The 14,523-nt window shown below is 38.9% G+C and overlaps 1 protein-coding gene across 1 annotated transcript in view; it reads right to left on the bottom strand.

Moving 5' to 3' along the window:
- LOC124168911 (lachesin-like) overlaps positions 1-14,523 on the bottom strand; it is a 1,190,944-nt gene that overhangs the window by 818,400 nt on the left and 358,021 nt on the right. Inside the window, exon 3 of the mRNA XM_046547298.1 lies at positions 12,936-13,003. The gene's annotated coding sequence lies outside the window, so the exon portion shown is untranslated. The remainder of the gene's footprint in view (positions 1-12,935; positions 13,004-14,523) is intronic.

Genomic DNA, 14,523 nt, shown 5'->3' with positions numbered 1-14,523 from the left:
ACAATGAATCACAAGTCTTTACGGGATCGTTATTACAGAAGACGTCCCACAAGATGTCGTTACGGGAAATGTCAAATGAAATCCAACCCAACGTGTTTTTGGGTTAGGATGACTTTAATAGGCTGATATGAAGGAACGACATTTACGATTTAATAGCTATAAACCGTAATTGATGTATCATCCTCTCTTAATCTTATTTACAGCATCATCATTCTTATGCATAAGTCAGTGGAAGTTTCTCTTCATGATAAAACTGAAATAAGATATAACTTTGTAAAAAATCAAAACACAAAAACGAACTGCCACTAGAACCACTTAAGAGTATGGGCTTAGAAAGTATATGTTATCAAACTACTACCCCATAAAAGAAGGTTCATTAATCAATTATACACTTTTATGCTTTTCCCAGAATTTTCGTGAGGCATTAATTATTCCATAGCAAATATTAACGTTCATATAGCTTGGTATACGAAATAAATGAAAGGTATATTGAATAAAATATTAATAAGGCATATGAAAAGTATAGACAGCTATTTAATAATTAATTTTTAATTCAGCGTCACTTTTTCAGTAATATGGAAACGAAACATTAATGGCATAAGTAAAAGAGAAAATATATTTAAATAAATTGCTCAGTAGCGTCTGTAAATTATAGCGAAGAAACTTACATGAAATTTCTCCTCCAGCGCGCTAAATTGATAAGCTAACCTCTCGTATCTGCCTACCTTCTATGACCAATTATTCAGTACTAATCTTCGGTTCCTGGCCTTTTAATAATCAACTGTGCTCTGATCCAAAATATCTCAAAGTTGCCACAACTTTAATTTCTATTAGGGAAAACATTTGTCCGAACAGACGATGTAAGATGTAAATAAATATTCTCTCCGTAAAAATGAAAGCGTAATAAGGCCATTATTTGCTGTAGCTCGAGGAAATTGGAAAAGGCTAATGACAGAGGAACCAAATCTTGACTTCAAATCCTGGAATGGAACTCATTATTTGCTCTTCTACATGAACCAAGCGCCTCTGAAGGAACATCAACTGACCCTGATAAAAAATCGTTATCGCTGAAAAATTGAAACGAACGTTTCCGTTAAGCCTATTTCCTCCATTAGAGCGAAATGGAAGTAAAATTTTTCCCAGAAGGCATTTGATGTCCGAGCGCGGAATAACTCGCTGTACACTTCCGCATGCAGCTCTTCATTTGGAGAGAAAATGGCTGAGATAATTCGACTGAAATAGACTTTTCGAAAAAGAGGTATCCCAGGCTTTCCAAATTCACTATCCTATTGAATCCTTTTCCTCTTTTGGAAAAGAAAATCCGATCCCTTTTAGAGAACCAAAAAATCATAGAAACAGTTTCATATTTTCCGAGAAAAAAAAAGCAATTATCGAACCGGAAAACGATATAAAAGCAACCTCTTTCCGCTTATTCATTCCGTCGTATTCTCCTTTCCTGCTCAGCATTTAAAGCACTCTTTGGGTGGTTAACTCTCGTTAACTACCCATAAAATATTTTTTCATTAAGATGGAGTCATTGTCACCGGAAAAAAGAGGTTATATTAAATAATAATAAAAAAGTTGACGTCGTAAACAAAGGAAAATTTTTTAATGAAAAAAAAAGAAAGCCGGTAAGTGAATATGAAAAGTCTAGTACACGGGAAATAACGGCTTTATTATTATTACGGAAAGCAATCTAACCGCTGGAGTGTGCTTCTTTCTCCCTCTCTCCAGGAGTAAATATTTTGATCCCAAGGGAAAGGGCCGGAGATAAGCTAATATAAATGAGAGGGCGAGGAATGCAAATAAAAAAGGCGCCATAAAAAAAGCGGAGAAATTAAAGGGGGCAGCACTGGCGGTGGTGGGGGGTGAGGAGGGAAGTGGAGTGGGGAGATGAGGAAGGAATGTTAATTGGGAGGAGAGTAATCTGCCAAGGGAAGGCCTGCGTAGAGGAAGCTGGGAGTGCATGAAAAGAAGGAGGATAAGGAGGAAGGTTCACGACTGCGCTGTTCTAAGCGAACACTTTTTGCGAATGTTGTCATAAAAATTGGAGTAGGGATAGGAACATACAGTAGGAAAAGGACGAGGACAACGGTGCTGTGGTAGATGGAAAAAGCCGGAAATCAGAGGGTAAAAATGCGGCCTGACTGGAACTCGAACCCAGAACCTCCCAGTAACCGGTCGGGTGCTCTACCAGTTGCGCTACCAGGACGCTTAGATTTAGTTACTATGATTTATGCACAAAAAACTCCCTTTGCTTTGTCCCACGAGAGTAACAAATAGGTGGCACAGGGGCAGCTGGGAGATTCTAAGTTCGAGTCCCTGTCAGGCCGCTATTTTACCCTCTGGGTTTTGGCTTTTTTTCCATCTATCACAGCACCGCTGTCCACGTACTATTTCTATTGCGGTTCCTATTCCATTCTTTTCTACCCTATTAATCTATTTATATTTATAATTAAGGCCCGTTTCACACGGTGTGACCACATTTACGGAGCTACGTGTTGATGAATATAATTTTTTTCAATTATTTTCGCATGCCTACTCCCAATACCAGGGGCGCAGTTAGGAATTATGGCTAGGGGGGTTTCAGGCGCAACCAATACTGGGGTGTCTGGGGGTATGGCATACCCGCCAGGGTAACCGGGAAGTGCGGGGATCCTCCGTCGGAAAAAAGTTAAGATAAATGGTTCAAAATATTGAGTTTTATGGCCTTCTGAGGGATATTTTTTTAGTCCTCACTCTATTCTATAAGTACCTAATATTAATCCAATTAAGTAACACAGGTATACCTTACAAAATATTCTGAGCTCTGGGAGGGGGAGGGGTTATATCGCTCAAACAACCCCCCCTCGCTGAACCATTGCCCAATACAGAATACCACTGGAGAAAATCTAATTCACTATACAAGGCGAATAGACGCACTCGTGTTGTTTTCACCAAGCACGCTCTATTTCCACTGACAAATCTGCTTCAGCCCTCCGCGTTCATGTGTAAGCACAAACTTATCTCTGTGGGCCTTACGCGCGCGGATGATCCGCGGGGCGGAGGGGCCTCACGAATGGCTCATCCGCGTGCGGACGGTCCGCACTCATGTGTAAGATTCCATTAACGTCAAGGGAACCTTATCCGCGAGCGTAGCTTTCGCGTCCATGTGAAACGGGCCTAAGGCGTCGTGCGGATGAATGAAGTAGTGCATCGGCCATACTGGTAGTCTTTAGTAATATGCCAATGAAATATTCTGGTACTACATAAACTCGTTTCTTCAGAATGACTCAAAATTTGAAAGGAACGATACATCTTTACATCTAGCATATTTTTTGGGTGAAGAAAAGTTAAAATAATCTGTACACTGCCATTTCCCAATGTTAATGATGGCGCACCCGTCTCTTTCCATCGTTGGGCTTATTTTTATCGTCTTCAAAAATGTTCAAATAAGTGCATTAAGTTATGGAAAGCTTCAACAACCTATTTTAGACAGTTCCACAGCAAAATTAGTGACGGTTTTCTATATATTTGTGCTGAGGTAAATACTGATATGGAGGGCGGTCAGTATTCTTTGAATTTGTCTGTGAATTCGAGCCCACAAATCCTTGAGAAACAGCGGGAATGTATGTTGAAAAATTGTTTGCCTCGCAGTATACAATAATCATTGAGTGAAGCTATGGTCGAGTCGCTCAGGGGATGAAATTTCATTGTTTTATGAATAGTATCGCATCCTGTTCTCGCTTTATTCACGTGTTAGCCGTCAGGGATCAGTACTTCATATCTTTTAGTGTCATATCAGTGACTGCACAATGCAATACAAGATTTTCTCTCTAGTATAACTATAAAGGTTTAACCAACACCAATTGCATCTTTCAAATATGGAAAACAAAAAAATATAGCAAGTTAGGTAACAAATAATTTTTAAATTTCAATTCTCTCATTTCAAGCATAATCTTTTCTTCCAGGTATTTGAGCCCACCGTAACGTAATTTTCTATGTAACTAATTTGATGTGACTCTCTTGCTAAAAAAACTGAAACATTAGCTCATTGACGGGCTTAAATTTTATTTGTATCGCGATTAAGATGTTGAGCATTTAATCTTTATCATACTATTTTTAAAGTTACAATTGATCCTGTTGAAATAGTGCCGCGAGATATGGCATTATACTTAGTAACAACTTATTTTTTATACAAAATTGAGCCAATATATGCTTTCACTTTTTTCAGATTATTGCCACGGATGCTTATCTCGATTTTTATCTTGAAAGCATAAATTATTCATGCTTTGACAAATGTTATAACAACTCAGTGGCGGATATAGATGGGGGACGAACAGGGCGCCCCCCCCCCTTGCGAGCTATTGCCAAACGTTACAGAACCAGAATTATAACTTTTTATATCATAAGATGGCATTGTCTTGTATATGTATGTAATAATTTAATTAAAATTTTCTTAAACTCTGCATGCGACTTGATTATTTTTTATTAGGAAAAAGGTAAAGGTAAATCAAGACATCTTTTGCGCCCCCCCCCCCCCCCCCCCCCCTCCCGAGTTTTTTTATGAGTCCGCTACTGTAACAACCTTGGAAAACTATTTTATGAAAGCCTGGGTAGTATCCAACATAAAATGAAGAATTTTTTCGATAAGTTGCTCACTAAATAAGAATATATGAAGATGAGAAAACGCTAGAGGAGTGGAAATGTGAGATAAAGGCCACAGTATGAAAATCATGGACTAAAAGAGTAAATTTGTTCTCTGCCTGACGTTGAGGGATGGATCTCCTTTCGTAAAATTATATAATGCCAACTAAATACATTCTTAATGGATAGCGCTCACGAAGTGTGAAACGACCAACTTTAAAAAGTTCACCCAAGAACATAATTCCTTTGTTTAAAAATTCAGGGCCTTCCCTCAACCTGATGTAACGCGACGGAATCCTTCGTAATTAAGACATTAAATTGAATGAAATATTAATGCGACCTTTAGTTCCATAAAGTAGACTGGGCTTGATTTGATTATGGCTGTTACTGTTATGTTATAATTAACAAGAATAATTAAGGAGCGAGCTTGAGAATCGTTTTCAAATTATTTCCTCCAGAAAAATACTAGATGAATTGACGTAAAGGGAAGAGGGAATGTATAAAAATGGTATTGAATACCCTAGAATCATAGGGACACAGTGGAAGAGACAGAAAAAATGTCAAGCTCACGATGAAGTCTCCTTAAAACTGCCCACTGGATATTTTTCACAATGAAAAAAAATATCAAACGTTCATTAATCTAGAAAATTAAGGGAAAAACAACATGTCATCTCTCACCCATTAGTGTTCATACTTTTACGGTAGAGGATTCTTTCATTCGGGGTTACAAACCCATGTTTAGGAATAACGAGCTGTATTCGGTGGTATGAAAATAAATAAATAAATAATTACTTGATATCATTTTCAGATGCGTAAATTTACGTTTGCGTCACTTGCCAATCCTCTACACCTTTCGATTATTTTGATTGCTAAATGAGTCTTTGGCACCGAATTCAACCAACGCATAATCTAGTATCATGAATAAACACTTATATCCACCACCATTGATTTTACAGAAGCTGAAGTTTTAACTCCCTCCCTTCAGGGAACAACAAACTTATCGGAGCTAAAAGACTGATGGCATGTGAAGAGTATACTGGAAACACTATGAAATTGCATTTGATTCGAGCACACCACATTATCTTCTTAGTTAAATTGTATACATTTGATTTCTGTTAAATACTCAGTAAATACGGTAAGGAAATAGCACAAGATGGCCCATTAAGAAAGAGATGATAATAATCTAACGGATTTGAGAAGGATAAAATACCTTGCAGGAAAGCGGAGAAACTGAAGAGATTAGGACATATAAGATCAGGCGTAATACAAGGATAAAAGAGAAAATGGAAAAGACCAGATTGACGCCAGGAAGTCAAAAACGTGAATGGAATATGAGTAAGAGGGGAAAGGCGCAACAGGAAAGAAGGCGAGTGGAAAAAATTAAAATGCAAGGGGGTGCGAAGATTTGAAAAAATAAGGTTAAGAATAAATGAAATTTGGGAGGGAAAAGAAGGGAGAATTCCTGAAATAGGTGGTATGAGGACGAAAAATGTCTAAATAAGGGTAGCGTGGGAAATATTGGAGGATAGAATGAGGGTAATCTGGGAGTGGATTTGGGATTAGGGTATTCTGGGTGGATTGGCAGCAGGATTTTAGGAAGTAGTTAAAAAGCAAATAGTAGGTCTGCAACATGCTTGGGTAATTCGGTTCATTTGGGGTAAAATCTGCGAATTACAACCTATAGGTAAAATTCGGGATAAACTCAAGAACTCTCTTGAGTTAGCGGGAAAATTTCTGATTTTACATCATTGAAATGGACCTGAAAACAACGAAACATCTACGATGGCATTTTCAAATCCTTACGCTGGGAAATCTCTTTGAATGATCATGAAAACATCATAAGTTACATTTAGGATGGATTTTAAATTACATTATCCAATTATGACGATTACCTATACGTTAAAAACCAATATTAACCATTACGTCAGGCTCGCTTAGATCGCCATTCGAATTACCCAGACAGGAACTATAAAATTCCTCGACTTTCCAAATATTTCCAGATAGTGCCGCTCACATTCAACTTATACAAATCTCTACAGTTTTTTTCAACAAATACGAGGAATAAATGTAGACCGAACAGGAAAACCGCTAAAAATCGTGATTAACAACGTGTAATGATTGAGTTCTTGCATGGGAGTAAAAGGGCATGTGAGAGGGGATAGAAAAGAGGGTATTTTTCGTTGAATGAGGAAAAGATGGAATTGGGGAAAAATGGAAGCTATATGGATGAAATGAAAGGCAGAAGAGGAGTTTAGTTTAGAGGAATCTCTAGTGGGTTTTCAGGAAATTGACCGCCACCCGGTCAAATGAAAGCATAGCGCTGTGATTAAATGCACGTGTTAGAACTTGTTGCGAAATAATTGGGAAAACTAGAGAATCTGTTGGAAAAATCGGAAAAATCTAGGGTTGTACCTTTAAAGTTATATATTTTATAACTTAACTGGATAATGAAAGCCTCTAACTTTAAAGAATTTTCAGAAGAGTAGAAGGCCTTCATGTAGTTCTGTATGCACTGAAAGTATAATACAAAGCAAGAGTGTCACTTACTGCGAATTAAACTGTAGAATAACTATAATGAATCGGGATAACTGGAAATAAAAACTTGGGAATATACGTAACTGAGTAGATACCCTGCAAGGGATTGGGGGCTGCAAGGAATTTGGTGATGCCGCATCCAAGAAAGGTGGATAGAGAGGCGTTGTTGGGGGCTTTTCTTCATTTCTGAGGCCCCTTCCTTCCTAGGATAACAATAGAAGACCTCTCTACGAATGGCCACAATGAATAAAACAGCCTCCAAACTGTCCGACACCCTAAACTAAAACCTCTGGGGTGCGAACTCATCAAATCCCCGTAAGCGGATAAGGAGTAGGAGGGGTCAGAAAAGAGGTGAAGGGAATTTGGTGAGACCACATCCTAGAAAGGTGAGTTGAGGGCCTTCCTTTACCTTCGGGGCCCGTAACTTCTTAGGATAATAGTAGAAGGCCCCTGTACGGAGGGACCACGAAGAATAGAACAACCTCCAATAGGTAAACAACCCTAAACTCAGCCCTCTGGAATGCGGACTCACCAAATTCCCATATGTGGATAAGGAGGTCTAAGGGACCGAAAAGGGCAAGAGTTTATTGGGTGAAATCATCCCAGAAAGGTGGGTTGAGGGCCTTCCTTTACGTTTGAGGCCCTTCTCTTCCTAGGATAATATTAGAAGACCAATCTATGGATTGGTTAAAAAAATAGAACGGCCTCCACAAGGTGCACAACCCTAACTCAGCCCTCTGGGATGCGGTCTCACCAAATTCGCATAAGCGTTTTTTCGCATTCGCATTCGTGTAAGGTGTGCGGGAGGAACAGGGGTGGGTTTCGGTTGGAAAGGAAAGGGATGGAATTGCGAAATAATGGGAGCTACGTGAATGAAATAAAAGGTGGGAGCGAGAGGAAGGCTTTTGACGGGGCAGCGTTAGCTTTCGAATGGGAAGGGGAGAGACTATATTGAATGGGCCGAAAGATATCAATTCCAGAGTAATGACTGAATGAGGGAGAAGGGGGAAGGGAGGAAGAGATGGAAAAGGTTAAAAGGAGTGGGGTGGGGAGTGCGGACATTTGGAAATAAAACGGCGAGCACGGGTCCAGCGGCATGAACAGGGTCCGCCAAGATAGAGGCCGCCCGCCCGATCGGGAAATGTGAAAGGAGGTGGCCGCGGAACATTTCAGAAGAAGCACTCGATACACGTTGAAACAAAAGCGTAAAAGGATGGAGGGTGATGGGAGGCAGGGGCGAACGCAAAGAGCTATCAGGATAGAATAAGGAGTCCAATACATAGGGGCCATCTATTGACATGATATACTACAGAAAAAAATATTTATCTTCACTATTATTATTGGTTTTATTAAAAGGAAAACGAATCCGACAAAAACTTCCATTTATTTCACTGAACAACTTAAATTTGAGCCCATTATCATAAGTTTTGTTATTATCGAGATTTAAAAAATTGAAACTTGGTGGCTTTTAGCAAACTACATCAGCTTCCCATTAAATCTAAGAATTAATGCGTGATTCATTGATTCAACCACTGTGTTACTAGTTCTTGCGCAGTGAAATGACCAACCAGAACCTATCCGCAATCTCGATTGACGAATCGCACATCGTTATTTTCCATGGTGATACTTGGATTTCCTAAGCAATTAATAAGCAACAATCTAACAAGCAGTTGCCGTGAATTTGCTCGGATTAAATTCCTTAGCTCAGATTAAGCGCCAGATTAAGAGCCAAGATTCCTCAATCTTGGCTCCATTGATTGACTTCGTTTAGATCCAATAATTGTATTTCAGAGTACATATAAGTATTTCCTAATCTTGCGATTCTTTTTCGCTGAACTCGCATGAATGTAACGAGTAAAAAAAATCTATGAACTACCGTGTTGAATGCATAATTCCAATCTAGGAAAAAAGAGTTAACTTTTCCTCACGATGTGTCCGATTTCAGAGCCACTTGAAATAATATCACGAGCTTTGCTTCGCAAGATCTACCCTCCCTGAAACCTTGCTGAAAGCCACATAGTAATAGACATGATTGCTATGAGTAAAATATTCCCCTATCTTTCCTGGTCACAGCACAGACCACTACGCGATCCAGGTTCCAGTAGCCCGGTAAGCCTAAGGTCCGTGATTCGATTCCCGGTCCAGGGAAATTATGCCTCATGGTGTTTCATATATATTTCACCGTCATTCATGAGGCAGACTCCGAAATATTACGCAATGAAGGAAGTTTAGTCTTTCTAGAAATTTCATAATGTTGGCAAGGACAATATGCTTGAGAATCTTGTCCTTAATCGATGTGAATAACATAGTGCGAAAATTCCAAAGAGAAAACAGCATTCGCCTTGACAAGGATTCGAGACCGGATCCCCCGGTTAACAGTCGATTCCTTAAGTCAGTTAAGCTGAAACGTACTTTGGGGCCCGGGGTAATGCGGAGGAGTGTAAGCACAGAAAAAAGGCACGGTTGAACACGAGTATCAAATACTATAATAACAAAAGAAACGGTCGATTTACAAAAAACACCTTTCTGAACTGTGGTAGCCAGGAAACCAACTAAAAGACTCAGGGAAAAGTCGAGGTTACAAACAGGGATGGAGGATTGTTACCTTGGATGTAGGAGACAGCGGTGGTCGAAAAGGGTGCCTTTGGTCGCCTCCCGGGAGCAGCTCTTCCCACGCCCAAACACTCGACAAAAGCTTTAGCAAAACAATGCACACCGCTCGCGGACAAACATTCTCTTATATATGTTTGGGTCCATTTGCCACCACCAATGTTAGGCTCCCACTGAACTCCTACTGAGGCCATTTCCTTTGGCGGAGGATTTCACCACCCGTAGCGTAGAGTAAGACACGGCTCATCATATGTGTGGGCCCATTTGCCACCACCAATGTTAGGCCCCCACTGACCGGAGGCCATTTCCTTTGGCGGAGGATTTCACCACCCACCAAGCTGCTCCACCGATAGCGTACAGTGAGGCACGGCTCAAAGCTACCGAGGCGTCATTCCTCCCGGAGGAAATTCGTGGACTATACCGGACTATGTGTATAAGATGGCCTTACCTGCTGATCATATGACCCCACCATGATGATTTCATCTCCTACCTAGTCCTAATTTTAATTCCAGGATGAAGGGCACTAATAACACTCTCATTAGAGACATCTGCGGTTACGATCCATTATCCCAAAGTCACTCTTAATGAGTCTTGTCTACGTCTTTACCTCCTTCTAATCAAAGGTTTCTTCATCAAATTTTGTTGTCATTTCATATTTTTTTAAATAAAATAAAAAAGTAAAAAATAGAAATAGCAAAAAAATTTAAAAATTGCATATTAGCAAATAATAATGTAAATTTTTGAAAAAAATTACAAATTAAAAAGGTAAAAAATAATAATAAAACCAAATGCTATAAAAAATATATCTTATGCTATCTTTAATTTTAATTGCATAAAAGTACTGTCAAATTCTAAATTTAAATTTCTCTTTCTCACAAACAACATTTTACACCAACAACAGAATATGTGCGTCATTGTAAATATTATTGTAAACTGGTTGATTGGGGTGAGCCAAGGCTCACCGGTACAGCTCTTATTCGCACCTTCGGCGCGGTTATTCCGTGGAAAGAAAGAAGCATATGACGCGACAAACTGAGACAATGATGCTCAGTAGTCCAGACCATCTTTTCCGGCGGACAAGATGGTCTGTTTGGACAAGATGGATTTGTGGACCGGACAATGTCCGCTATAGTCCACAAATCGCAACAGGGAACAAAGACGCCTCGATATCTTAACTGGCTAAAGCACTCGACCGGAAATCGGAGGATCGGCGAATCCTTGTCAAATGATTTTTTGTAGAATTTTTGCACAATTCGTGCATTGCGGGTGACTCCGTAAAATTCATCACCGTGGCTAATCACAGTACACTTTTAATAGCCAATTATACATATGTTGAGAACTGTCCGAAAACCATGTCTTTACAATATTTTTTTACCGGAAGGAGGTTTCATCCGAGGCCATTAAATGTACTCGACCTCTTCATATTTTCCTCGGTTTCCCTCTCTTCAATTCACACAATATTTCCGCCCATCATTTCAAAAAGGACTTTTAAATTCCGTCCCAATTGCCCTGTTTCAACCTCGACTCACCCCATTTTACGCACGTCCTTCTCCCCCAGGGGCCCCCGCTAATTTTCCCCATCCGCTGCCCCTTAATTCACTCCCGAGTCCATTTTGCCCACCCCTTGCCCTTACGTATATGGTCCCACCGTTTCCTTTCGCTTTCCTTTTCAACCCATCGTTTTGCCATTTTATTTCGACAGCCCTGTTCCTTGTGCCGGTCGAAATTTCAAACTTCTCTTTCTCTCCCACCTATTCACTGTCTTTCCGCAAAGTTCCCTGCGGTATTAAGGAATTGTGATTTAGTCATTATATTTCACTGCGTTAACGCCTAAAATCTTAAAAGAGGGCAAGTTCAGCACAACGGTTTAATCTGAATACTGAAGAAATACCATTTTCATAAGAGTTTAAGCACTTCCTCTAGTTTTGTAAGGATAAAAAATGTATGAAATCGATTCGGGCTTGGCATGGGAGAAATGCGATATATCCATGATAAAATATAAGCAATCAATGGTAATATCCACACATAACTTCACAACCAACTGTTATGATTTCGAAACTGTTTTTTACATTTCAATATTTTATATTGTAATGACAAAAGGGTTGAATTAGATTTTATGGAAAAATTTGGAATCGCCAATACCCTAGAAAGACTGAGTAATGGTGTTTTTTATTCTGCCATGACTCACCTTTGTTAAAGTTAAGCCTACCTACGGCTAATAATCCTTGACCCTCACCCTTACCCCTTAGTTGTCATTTTATGCCATCGGCCTTCATTTTTTCATCCAAACTCTCTCCCCCTCTCATTCCCCTCGCGCCACTTGAATATGCCCTTTCCTCCTCTATTTGCTCTTGGAATAAATACATGCGACTGTCGAAATAATGGTTGGTTGTGGAGTTTTACATTAAAGTGCGGAAATTACCAATTGTTGTTTACATTTGTATGTATGCTCAATTTAGACATGTTTCTCATAGAACAATTATAGTTTACAAATATAGCAACAAGCCAGATATCGCACTTCATTTCTGTGCTACTGCCACTACATGCTATGAAAAGAAATTGGTCACGGATATCACTTGAGATATTTCAAAGTTGAAAACGTATCCTCAGAAATCTATGATTGAGCTTTCCCTTCGCATTTAAATGACAACATAAATTAAAACAGTTAGCAGATACAGAAAGTCTCTTCCCATTTACAACCACCAAAGATGTGTGGATTCTGTGAAGAGGTTTCAACCCAAGAAATTCGACAAGAGCGATAAGATGAAAAATTATTTGGATTTGATACCTAAATTGGAATCAATTTAGATTTTAAAAATATATTTATGGGAAACAATTGCCTCGATATCACTGTTTTACGAAATCGGATAACAATATTTTATTGCAAACTATACAAGTAATGTATTTTTTATTTGTACTTGGGAGTCTGATGAATTTAATGATTAAATCAATACTTAATCTCTGCTGATGGTGATAAAGTTTATGGATTTGATTAAAATAGGTTATTCAGTTGAGATAAATTATCTAATCTCCAACAAAATGATACCATTCTTCAGCCATTAAAATATGAATTAACATCGATATTATATTTTCCAACCCAAGTAAACAAGGAAAGTGCATGTAAAATATTTCATCCCAAAAATAGAATGAATAGTTTCACTTACATTTGAAGTCAAGGACGACCAAGTTACCAGGAAGGAAGTCAACGCAGACAATAATGGCGAGTTAATTCCTGAAAAAGATGAAAATACATATAAATATTCCTCATTTGCAATCTTAAGAGCTCAAAATATCTTCACAAATTTACACCTATCTTCCTACTAGTCGGTTTTTTAAGTAAGTAGGTATAGCATCGGTCACAATATGGCATGGTAACATTTTACCGGAAATAGGTACACGTTCATAGGTATGCCATTTGAAAGAGTAGAAACGACATAGAAGAGTCTATGAGAGAACGATGAACTATACCGAAGTAAAACTTTCCATCCTTAGTGACAAAGAGGAGATGAAAGTTCACTAAGAGTAGCGTTTTTCGAAATCTTTATCTTACAGACATGCTATAATCTTTTCTCACTTTTCCAGGACACATCCGAGGCAGTGTCTGTAGCCAGTAATCAATAAGACTTGAAATAAACAGCCCGGGTTAAGCGATCCCTTTCGAGAGGAACCGTTTTGTTTTACGATGCCGTGCGAGCAGAAAGTTAGCCAGGCGTCGCGTCGACCGTTATCGCGAGCGATACATCGCTTGCGCGAGGAAAGGAGGAGGAGCTTGTGCTTTTTTAAGTACTCAGAGATGCGAATCACTTCCGAGGAGGAGCAGGGATTTATAGAAAGTGTGAGAGGGAAAAACTTATGCAGCTTCGCTCGAATATCAGTCGTATTGTAAGCCAGGATATTCGCCCTTGTTGTTTTACAACGAATAGAAGTTGTTTTAGTTAATAATACTAGTCGCATGGAATAAATTAAGAAGACGCATCAAACGCTTTCACATAATATTTATCTTATTTCTACTATTTTTAATTCTATCTTCACAAATTACTTCTCATGATTGCTTTGTGGAAAAATTCTCCTTGACCCCGAATCGAACCACGAGCCTTTTGCTTCCCTGGCCTCTGCGTAGATAACTAGGCTAACAAGGTTCCTATTTTCCAATTGCAACTAATACTATTTCGAGTCTCATTGAAAGACCTTATTCTTTGTTTAAGGTTCCTTTCACGATTGGAAATTAACGCTCAGTTGGCATGGGGAAATGTACCACGAAGGAGTAGATACGCCCACAGCATTTTTACTCGCCTAAATCTATAAAACCCCTCCCCGAGCTTCTGCCCTTATCATCGCTTAGCAACACAGACGCATTTTACACTCTTGTGAGCGATTCTTTTCCGCAATAAGCGGTTTATTAGGCGTAAATTATTATCTATTTAAATTATAGAAAGTAGATAACTTATAAAATTTAAATAAATAACTATTTTCGCCTGATCATGCACTGATGATTATTCATCGAAACACTAGTCACTTTATGTAAAAAAGAGGTTGTTTAAGTAATACTTATCCATGCATGAAACCTTAAAATAGAATACCAAAGTCAAAAATGAGTGGATTTTTTCCGTGTATTTTACCGTAACCTAAAATGCTAAATGCTAAATGAAGACCATTTTTTTCGTTTTAACATATATTTAATTTAAGTTAAACGTACCGTATTACTAAAACTGTTTTGAGTCTGGTTGAACGACCTCGTTCTTTCTTTAGGGT

This window comes from Ischnura elegans, chromosome 12, assembly GCF_921293095.1.
Source record: "Ischnura elegans chromosome 12, ioIscEleg1.1, whole genome shotgun sequence".
NCBI classification, from domain to species: domain Eukaryota; kingdom Metazoa; phylum Arthropoda; class Insecta; order Odonata; family Coenagrionidae; genus Ischnura; species Ischnura elegans.
Note: the sequence above shows the minus strand (reverse complement) of the source record. Positions and strands in the feature narration are given on the sequence as shown.